Genomic DNA, 12,314 nt, shown 5'->3' on the forward strand with positions numbered 1-12,314 from the left:
ACACTTTATTTCACATTGCTTCACTTCACTCAGCTGTAGAAATGAGTTGTGATGTCACTAGTGCCAAGCTGTATTGGCTTTTGCGTTTCCCTTGGATAACATCGGTGGCATGGAGAGGAGAGGTTGGTATACATAGGTAACTGCTGGTCTACCATAAACAACCTTCCTCAGACTTGTGCCTCAGAGGGTAACTTTCTAGGTGCAATCCCATGGTCATTCATGACCGAAGGGTGTCTTTACCTTTACCCTTGTTGGTCTTCCATTATATGACATTTCATAATTGACAAATCTGACTACTTTTGAAAGTGTAAAGCAACTTCAAGTGAAATTATTTAGACCCTCGACCATACAGAACATAACAGCCTACAGTTTTGGGGCATTCTACTTTGCTATTTGATGGACAATTTAAATTTTTTTTAACTGCAGGCTATTATTTCTCATTACTCATCCCCATTTACTTCCATTCAGTAGAAGATATTGCCAGTGAACAGTACTGATGTTCAAAAACTTTAAATTATTTTTTGTGATGTCATGAACTTTTATATTTTGTGCTTGGGACGCTTATTCAGAACTAATTATCTGTAAAATAATTGCCTCAGAAGCCTGAGATCATCATCATAGATAACATGACCAACCCCCATCACATATGTTAGTTGATGAAGTGAGCATCCATACTGAAACAGCTCATTTTTGTTGGTATTTTTGTGTCAGGTCTACTAGATTTCCAACTGATGCCTTAGACACTACAAGTGAAGTCTTTTGAGTATTTTGATGTCGTGTTGATGTGAGAATGTGTCTCAGATAAGACATGGCCTCAGTATTAATGGGAATGTGATGATGCAAACATGATAGGTGCAAAGCTTGGTGAGCAGTTTCAAACCCTGTCTAACCAGACTTGGTTCTTTAGCATCCCAAATGTAATTGAAACCTTTATAATCTGTAAACTGATTTTCAAATCTAGTGATTCATCCTTGGTGACAGAACAACCAAGATACACGAAAATTTTACATAGTTGTGTAGTGAGAAAGTTGCTTCCCAGACCCCAGTCAAACCGTCCAACCCATGCCAGCATGGAAAACGGACATTAAATGAGATAATGATGATGATGATGATGATCTAAACTATTGATATATGAATGTGAAAGAGATAGTTTGAATAACTGTAAACCTGCTTTTGGGCCACCCTGTATATGACAAAAAAAAAATATTGGCACAAGTATATCCAGCTGTTTAACACAATTCTCTAGAAAGTTGGTTCTGACAGCCGACTATTTTAATTAAAGTAGCCTTTAACATGAGTGAGTACTTAAATAAACATAATTGTGTGGGGGTGAGGTGCATGTGTGTGTGCGTGTGTGCATGTGTATACATGCATATGTACATGTATGAACATGCTGTATCATTATCCTCATCATCACTATCCTCATCATCATTATCCTCATCATCATCATCATTGTCATCATCTTTTAATGTCCACCTTCCATAATGGCATTGGTTGGATGGTTTGGCGGGTTTGAGAAGTGCATTATACTTCAATGTTTTCTACAGCTGGCAATGTGGTAAAGAAGTTCACTTCTCAAACATATGATATCAAGTTCAGTCCCACTGTATAGCACTATATATATATATATATATATATATATATAACAATTTAACTAGGTGTAAAATTCACCTAAGGGATATTAAATATTACATATTTGCATCATTACATATTTAAACGGATTTACTATACTCCTGAGCTAACACCAAAGCCTAATAATTAAATTTTGTAGACTGAAAGGAACCTGTCACATACACACACACATATACATATATATCTATATGTATGTATGTGTGCATACACGTGTGTGTGTGTGTGTGTGTGTATGTATATATATATATATATATATATATATATATATATATATATATATACATATATATACATATATATATCTACATATATTAAGGAATGGAAAGCAAAACAATAAATTGAACAATTATAAACTCAATTCAGTTTAAATATTTTATACAAGCAAATGACACATCTCACAAATTACAGCTGCTTCCACTTCATTAATAAAACGAAGTTTCTCAAGGATAATCAAATCCGTTTAAATATGTAATGATGCATCAATATTTAATATCCCTCATATATACATATATACGACATATATACGACAGGCTTCTTTTAGTTTTCATCTACCAAATCCACTCACAAGGCTTTGGTCGGACCAAGGCTATAGTAGAAGACACTTGCCCAAGGTGCCACGCAATGGGACTGAACCCGGAACCATGTGGTTCGTAAGCAAGCTACTTACCACACAGCCACTCCTACGCCAAATATATGTAATATTTGTGAACTAATGCAAAAGGCTTTGTAAATTACAGAGAATAAAATATTATTATATATATATATATATATATATATATTTATATAAATAAGGATAAGATCGGTATTTAAAATATTGATCTTATCAAGTGGTCAGCATGGGATGACAAGCAAAACTAGTCTAGTGATCCTCGAGATGCTCATAAGAAGGTTATCTCCCCTGTCAGAGATATAATGCATGCTTCTCACAGCATTAAGTATTTTTAATTCCTAATTCTTGCAATATAAGTGCTTTGGCAATTCAATTTTTCCTTGATGGTATTATATTGTGCCTAGCTGTTTATATTAATTTATATATATCTGTATTGTGTGTGTGTGTGTGTGTGTGTGTGTGTGTGTGTGTGTGTGCAGATATGTATATGTATATATACACACATATATAAATATGTTTATATACACATACATATACATACACATGTGTCTGTACAAATGAAAGAAAAGCGTATTTAATATATTCCATTGCCTTCTTAGTTACTTGTATGAACAGTTTGACTGAGAATCACATAACTTCTAGGTTCACATGAGTGAGAAAAAAGACTTCTTATCATTTGAATGTTTAGCTTTGGTGTAAAAGGTTTTCACTGCTTCTAAATATGGCAGGTTGGCATTCTTCTCATGGACTCATTCATTCATATAGTGAGATCATTAGTTGTCACCTGCTACTAACTCTTACAAGATGGAACTGCTACTGAATGAGGGGAGATAATAAAAATAAAAAAATTTGAATACATTTTTAGCAAATTATTTAGATAACCATGGAATGGGTTGTCTGATCTCTGTTTACAGGCAAGGGATAGCTAGCAATATCCCCCTTTTACTTAATTATCTGAATTCATACAGTGAATTTCTTTGAGTAATTTTGCTTATCTCTTTTTATTTTCAATTATGCAAATTGCTTTTGCCAAAAATTATACATTACACTTTTTCTTTATGTAAAAATCTATTTTCTGTTCTTTGGACTTGAGTTGACTGTCCTATGCTGACATGCTCAAACAGACCAAAACACATATCTATAGTTGCTCCTTGCCTCTATGTATATATGTGTGTGTGTGTGTGTATATGTTGTTAATGCATGTTGCACCCCTATGACTAACTCTATTGTGCACAAGTTATTGTCTTCCTTATATTTCCAAAGTTTCAAACTTGCCTAGCTCAAGGAAAATAATCATTATGTTAAAATGAATAAATTTTTCTCCTCCACTGAAAGAAGTACTTTACGCATGACTCAACTTGTCTAAGTCTAAGATAGCCAATGTTTATTTTATTCACATAGAATTATGGCCTGATGATACATCAGTTACAGAATATTGATAGTATAACAAATTACACATATAACTAAGTTGGTGAAACTGGCAGTCACCGATATGCTTTGAATACATGCACACACACACACACACACACATATGTATGTGTATGTATATCTATAACTAGCTATATATATATATATGCATGTGAGTGTGTGAGATCTCCAGACCCTTGCTTTCTACTGCCACCAACAGTATCACTATCAGTCTTCAATTTGCTATTTTACCTTCTGCTGCTACAGGCAGTAAACTTGTGCCTTCATAAATCTGAAATGTCCCCTTCTTAGGTGGCCAAATTGCTAATCCAGTGCTTAGGATGTCTTAACAAAGAGCAAATACTTCATAGTTGTTGGGAGGTTACCTTAACTACACAAATGACTCTTTTCTTTCTCTTCTCTCTTATTATTTGTCTTACTGTATTAGTTAAAAATCATCAAAATTTTAGGGTCTACATTTCAGGCAGGTAGATTGCAATTCAGAAAACAGTGTCACCGCACAGTTTAACTTAGAATCAATGATTGATATCCAGCTTGTTTTAAACCATGTTTCTTGGACTTTCAAGCACCTTAGATGCCAGTGAGACCTGTCTTTCCAAATTTTCTTTGCCTTTGAGTACAACACTGTCTTTCTACCTTTTCTTTGCTTTTACGTACACTGCCTAGAAACTCTAACCCTATATTCCTATAACTGTTTAATAGATATTTTGAATTTGTCAAAGATTATAAATATTAGGACTATGTCAGCAGCATATCTAATGTTTATGAAAAGGAAGTCAATAATTACCAGACATTTCTCCAAGTTTTTCAATTCTCTGGTGATAAATTCCAAGATGATAGAATTGTGATGGAGGTAGAAGACAACCTTGTCTCAGGCTTATACACATTGCAAATCACTTTATCATCTGGCCATCTATGACAATGACACAGTCTTTACTGTTCTACAGTGCCTTTTTACTCAGCACTATTTTGGGTATCTTTACCTATGACTGACATCATCTTTCCAGCAAAAATGTAAAAGAACAAAAATTTCTACATGATGAAATAGAACTGCTAGAAGCTGGCTTATAATCAGTTATAGTCAAAGCCTTTTTATGTCAGGCAATGAAATGGAGAAACAAAGCAGAAGAGAAACATAGTGTCATCAAAGATGAAGAAGATAATATACATACAAACATAGCTGACAATTTTCAATTATGGTAAAATTATTCTAAGCATCTTAACACATAACACTCATACAACACAGAAGCAATATCAAAAATCCCAGATGGCTATCTCATGTGAATACTCATGCAGAAGTGACAAAAAGGAATTAGAAGATGTAATAAAAAGAATGAAAAATCATAAAACCCTTACGATAGATATCATCAGGATTGAAGCACTGAAGGCAAGAGGATAGCACATAGTTAATATGTTGCATAATGCATTGAATGGAAAACAGAAAAGTGTCATGGGATTGGGCTTGATTACTGGTAACAGCAATACATAAAAATAGGTGAAAATCAAAGCTCAGAAGCTACATGGTAATTTCTTCTTTCTGATTGATTCCAAGAAAAGTGTATCTTCCACAAGAAATAAAAATACAAAATAAATATAACTAAAGGAGCAACAGGAAGGCATAAATTTAGTTTGAGACTTAGTAAATGGGCAAAGTTGATGTGATTTCTACTGCCTGGCAGATAATTGGATAAGCAAGAGAACATGCATATATATGCATGTATACAAATATGTATGTATGTATAAATGTGTGTATGTATGCATGCTTGCATACATGCATGTGTATATGTATGTATGTATCTATGTATGTATGCATGCATAAATGAATGTATGTATATATGTATGTATGTATGTATGTATGCATGCATGCATGTTTGTATGTATGTAATACGTAATCATGTGATTGACCAGGCTATCAGATGTTGTTATACATTGCTGGTCACAATGCGCTTTTGCATCATTTTTAGCTTTTGAATGATGCCATCCTACCGGCTTGGCAAGCAGACCAACATTCCTCTTGATTGGAATGTTAGTCCATTACTACTCCAACTCATTTACAGCTGAGTTGACAGGAGCAACATGAAATGAGGTCTTTTGCTCAAGAACACAACACACAGCCAATCTGTGGATCGAAACCACAATCTCACACCTATCCACTTGGCCATGTGCCTTCACATACATGTATGTGTGTAAGATTATATATACATGCACACACACACACACACACACACACACACACACACACACACATATACATATACATATATATATATATATATATATATATATAAATTTTGTTTTTGTTTTTTTGATAAAGAGAAAAAAATGACTTCGATTCTTTTTCTCTTTTTCCAAATATACGTAACTGTACCAAGGATTTCACACATTTTCCAATATATATATATATGTGTGAGATCATTGGTACATTTGGGTATATTTGAAAAAAGAAAAAGAATGACTTCCTTGGTAGTTCTAATCAGTTTAATTTATCATTTTTTAATTTTATTATCAGAAAATTAAAAATAACGAATTAAACTGATTAGAACTACCAGTGAAATCATTCTTTTTCTTTTTTCAATTATATATATGTGCGTGCATGTGCAGAAACAATAGGAAAGAGAACTCAAAACATGATGTAGAGTATATATTTGTAGGTAACCTTTTAATGACTTACACAGTTGTTACTTAGACATGAAAGTCATGAAAGGAATTATCTAATTAATTGGATATCTGTAATGGTTTCTTATTAGCAAGCTAGTATCCTATTGGATAACATGATGAAAATTGTTGCAGAGTGCTGCATAAATCACTACAATGAATTATTAAATATTGGAGAGTTTGTAAGACATAAGGGAAGTAACTTGGACATGTGCGATTTTTTTAACTCCCTTAATGATAAAATTTTCTCTAAAATTATTTTTTGCATTAGTTGAAATTATCTCGAGAGAAAAGCTCGTTTGTAACTGCAAATAAAGATCACTTTGGATTTTCTGTTGATAGATATTGTATGCTGTTTCAGGGCATACAGTTTCTCAAAGAGAATTAGCCTACAATTCAACAACCCACTAAAGTATATGGGGCCTATCATTAATTTTCCAGGTTGGATTCTGTTAGTCATTCCATGGTCTCTAAGCTTCCAAATATAATAGGGCAGAGAAGTGGAGTCAATCCTATCTCTAAACCAAAAGGAGCACAGATGTTGGTTATATCACATTTTGAAATCATTGGCAGTAAGCCCCATACACACACATAAGTGCATGCGCATGCACACATATTTTGTAATGTATATGTTCATGAACAATGAAGCTGAAATGAGGTGAGAATAACAAGATATAAGAGTAATCAGATGTAGTGTGTTTTTAAGGAAGACAATGCCAGTACAGGCTTGTGCTGCATGTAGCTTATCTCAGCTGTACAAAGAAATGCTGAGCGCCTCAAGTAAATGGATTCTTTGGAAGAGAAGACCAAGGAAGACATATAACAAAATGCTGAAAACCGATCTGATGTGTCTGAAGATCATGAAGGAGATAACAAAGGAGTAACAAAGGACTGCAACAAATGACAAAATACAGGAGAAAATCTACCCAATCCGTGCCAGCATGATAAAGCGGACATGAAATAGTAATGATGATGGAAATGGTGAGGGAACTCCATACTGTCATTTTGTTTATCCCCATACATGCCACCAGTGTAATGAGGTTCCTTGCCACCTGCTCCTTTGTTGTAATCCAACACTCTCACTCTCTTTTACATTACTTCCTCCTCTATGAAACATTGTTAGTATCCATCATCCCCCCCCCCCCTCTCTCACAGACACACACATGCATGCATACATACAAACATTCTTCTTTCATTACCTCATTTCTCTCCTATCACTCTACTCATGCTATTTCTATTCCATCCACTTACCACCTACCACACGATAATCTAGTTGTACTATAATTCATTTTCTTCTCTCTATTTCTGTCTTGCTGTGGTTCTTCTTCATTGCTCTCCCTTCTACCAATCTCTAGGTAATATAATTTTTAACTCAATTTTCCTACCCCTGTCTGTCAGCCTCTTGTTTTTATCACTCTGGTTCTTTTCGGTTACCTTTTCTTCTATCACCCTGTCATTTTGGTTTTCTTCCCAGCAAGTTATACAGAAAATGAAGTAACAAACAAACTGAGACAATACAGAGTAGAAGGGTTTCTGTTTAGTTGTGCTGGGAGTGAGATGGTTTCACTGGTGCTGATGAACGAAGGATCATATACAACATAGAATAGAAAAACATCTTTAGTCTTGTCAAGGACAAGGTAGCTTTTCTAATGTTGATGCTATCATAAAATGCAGCATGTATTCTCATTAAGTTGGATGATGATAGGATGATCGTACTGCTATAGACGCTATGCTAAATATAAGTTAGTGGTAGCGCCCAACCCATCAAGGGGGAGGTAATATTGTACAAGAATTGACTTGAACTGTGATGACCAGTCAAACTCATGCCATTATAGATATGATAATGTTGATTATGATGATGATGATTATGATAACAACGATAATGACTAAGATATCTACGAGGGTGAGTCAAAAGGTAATGCCATTTAAACCAGCCATGTCCAACGCATTTTATGTTCAAACTGGTCAAGTCTGGCCCCTCACACTATAATGTCATTCTAAAAGTACCATTGAAATTTCAAAGCTGGAAGATAATGCATAATTGATTAAAGTAATATGAATAAATAAACATTATATTTGACAGAGTAAACCGAATGCTAAATGTGTAAATATAGTGTAAACATTCAAACAGTGTCAGCCTTTCCTAATCCTGCTGCATTTCACATGGAATTTTTAGTCTTACAATATCATCTTGGTGTATAAAGTGTCTTACTATTTTTGGCTGTAAATTTTGTTCTGAAAAGTTTGATTTGTATGTTAGAAAATATGGTATTTATTAAAATTGGCCATAGCTGAATTAGAACATGAAATAAATGGAGACGAAAATTAAACACTGTAAAACAATTTAGTTTTGATGTTCTACTGTTTCATTAGTCTCTACTACCTATCATAAAGGCTAGTTAAAAACAAAATAATCATTTGTTCTTCATCTATCTTTCATATAGCTAATGCCTGGGTGGGAGAGAACTATGGGATTATTTCCAATTTAACCAACACTTCATGGTGAATATTCTATAAAGTGTTGAAATACATTTAATCAATTATCATGCAAGACAAACAGGATTCTGTAAAGAATTTTCTATATTAGATGCTTAATTACATAACAACTAAATCCTGTATCAGATTAATCCCTGCAATCTGAAGATTTGTCACAACATTCCAGGGAAATTTGTTCAGCATAAATGGAGAAAAACTAACTAAATAACAGGATTGAAATTAAACTAAATTTAAAAGAATTTAAAACTTTCTAGTTATAAAATAGAAATATCCAAAAAGCTCATTTGTTTGACCCTTAAGCATTTAAATTGATCATATCCATCCAAAACATTCCACCTGTTTTATGTTCAAACCAGTCAGATCTGGCCTCTTATACCTTACCTTACTATGTCATTCTAAAACTAAACATCATCAAAATCTCAAAGCTGCAAGATATTACATGATTAATTCAAAAAATATGAATAAATAAGCATTACATTTGATGAAATAATCTGAATGCTAAAGGGTTAACCAAGCAGGAAAAGTGAATACATCAAATTAAGATGTTCCACATACCATATTTTCTGTCATACAAGTCGATGTAGCATATAGTGTAAACATGTATTATATACATTTAAACATAGTCACTATCTTTCCTAATCCTTCTGCATTTCACATGGAACTTTCTTTCTTCCAATGTCATCTTGATTTATGAAGTTGACTTGGCTTTTTGGGGTTGTAAATTTTGATCTGAAAAATCTGATTTGTATGCAGGAAAATATGGTTTTATTAATTCTGGGAAGATGAATAGTAAAACTAGCTGGATTAGAGCATGAAAAAGAAGGAGATGAAAATTAACACATTAACTGCCACATGTATCACTGGTGGTTCATCACAAACTTCATGTGACTGCCAGTAACAGGCTGTATGAAAAAAGATTTTTAGAGTGTTTCATCTATAAAATTGACAAATGCTAAGTGCTAAAATATGTAGTATTTGTCTTCATGAGCTTCAGGTACATCAGATCAGTTTTCAGCATTTTGTTATATTTCTACCTTGAGCTTCTCTCCCATAGGATCCATTCACTTGAGGAACTCAGCACTTCTTCATACAAAGTTTAACATGTTAAATGCTATAAAACAATTTAGTTTTAGTGTTCTACTTTTTGAGCAATCTCCATTAACCTATCAAGATGGCTATTTAAAAACAAATTCTAACACATTGCTATGACTTTTTTGACATGGTTATACAAAGTGTGTACTATCAAACATGCAGTAGTAATAAACCATGCTGAACTGAGGTTTACAAAATATCTTTGATGAAATAATTGTGCTTATGAATTTCCATAGCTAACAAAGATCTTCTCAACTAAAATTTGCAAGAAGTACTAAACAGATTAAAAATTCTCCCATACACCACATATACTGTCAAACAGATTAAATTATTTAATGTAGAGACAGCACACCCTTAAAACTATTAAATGGGATTTTTTATTTTTTATCATTTACCTGTTTCAGTCATTCGGCTGCAGCCATGCTGGGGTACTGCCTTTAAGGTTTAGTCGAAATAATCAACTCCAGTATTTATTTATAAATCTGGTACCTCTTTTATCTGACTCTTAGGCTGAACTGCTAAGTTACTGAAACATAAACAAACTACACCAGAAGTGGTGAGGGACAAACACATATACAAAGACACACACAGTTCTATATTTTAGAAATGAGGAATTCAGTACATTATTTACATTGGACAGATATCTTGTTTGTTCTTACCACAGCGTTTCAGCTGATTTACTCTCCAGCCCTGACAAAGGCCGGCAAGTAAATCAGCTGAAATGTTGTAGTAACAACAAACAAGATGAGGACATATCTGTCCAATGTAAATAATGTAAAGACACACACACATGGATATATATATATATATATATATATATATATATATATATATATATATATATATGTGTGTGTGTGTGTGTGTGTGTGTGTGTGTGTGTGTGTGTGTGTGTGTGTGTGTGTGTGTGTGTGTGTGTGTGTGTAATGGGCTCCTTTCAGTTTCCATCTACTAAATTCACTCACAGGGTTTTAGTCGGCCTAGAGCAATAGTAGGCAACACTTGCTCAAGGTGATACACTATGGAACTGAACCCTGAGCTATGTGGTTGAGAAGCAAACTTTTTACCACCCAACCAGCCACACCTGCACATGGAAGGAAACTTTCAATACATGTATTTCTTTGAAAGAAAATTTGAGAGTTAAAGTTAGGCAGTAATTAATTATTGGACCAGACCAAGATATATAAAATGCATGTATGTGTGGTTCTGAGTGTGTGACGTGTATACATATATATATATATATATATATATATATATATATATATATATATACACACATGCACGAGTCATCTAAGAGACCATAAGTTAGGGAAAAGATGGACTCATATATCTGTCAGTAGAGTGGTTATATTATCCAAAATGTATAGGCAGTCCCCATATCGGCTAACTCTGATAAGCGTAAAGTTATATAATTGGTTTATTACCTAACACTCCATTGTATTCTTTACATGAAACCGATTGGTAAGACCATCCATGATGGATATTTAATACTATACATTTCGGATAATATGTACACACACACACACACATATATATATATATATATATATATATACACATACACACAAACAAACATACACATGTATTTGTGCATATCATTATGTCACATCTAAAACAATTTTCATTGTCATTTCACTCATTTTAATTTACTTTAACCACCATCAAATGCTTTTTATCTCATTGCTAATAGAAATGTTACATGATGCAGTTTAATTTGATGTAGTGTGTTATGATGCAGACATGTTGTGGAATATTGTCATGTGGTATCTCATAAATGTTATGCTACACAATACACTATAAGATATACTTCCTATTTAGCATGCTAGTTATGTAATATATCATGCAACCATGTTATTGTAAAATCTAATATTAATATATTTGAACAAGTAACCATTTATTTGTTTATTCATTTTAAAATCATCTTTGTGTGGTGTATTAACTACTAATGTATAAATTCATATGTATGCATTATTCTACAAAATAACACATACATTAATATATATATATATATATATATATATATATATATATATATATATATATATATATATATATGTATTAAAGTAATAATTCATTGTGATACATTGTGATATATAATAATTCGCATAAGGTTCATTAAGTTAGTAGCAATGGTAAAGTGATGGTTTCTTGTAGTATTTAGTCTCTTTTTATTTCTTATGCCTTTCAATGTCTATGAAAAAAGTATGAGTTATAAATTAACCTTGATCCCATCAACTTTAATCTTTTCTGTAGAAAATAGCTTTAAGAGTAATTAAAACAAATTAATATATTTCAGTTAAGTTTAATGTCAATCATTATCATTTTCTGTATATCATACTGCAATGTATAATATATAAATTCTATATATTATACACCATATTTTGGCATTTATTATTTATCATTA

The 12,314-nt window shown here is 32.9% G+C and overlaps 1 protein-coding gene across 15 annotated transcripts in view; it reads left to right on the plus strand.

Annotated features, from left to right (window-relative positions):
* LOC106884224 (GTPase-activating Rap/Ran-GAP domain-like protein 3) overlaps positions 1–12,314 on the plus strand; it is a 1,447,782-nt gene that overhangs the window by 1,434,304 nt on the left and 1,164 nt on the right. The window lies entirely within an intron of this gene.

Source organism: Octopus bimaculoides, chromosome 2, assembly GCF_046866305.1.
Source record: "Octopus bimaculoides isolate indiv1 chromosome 2, ASM4686630v1, whole genome shotgun sequence".
Taxonomy (NCBI): Eukaryota; Metazoa; Mollusca; class Cephalopoda; order Octopoda; family Octopodidae; genus Octopus; species Octopus bimaculoides.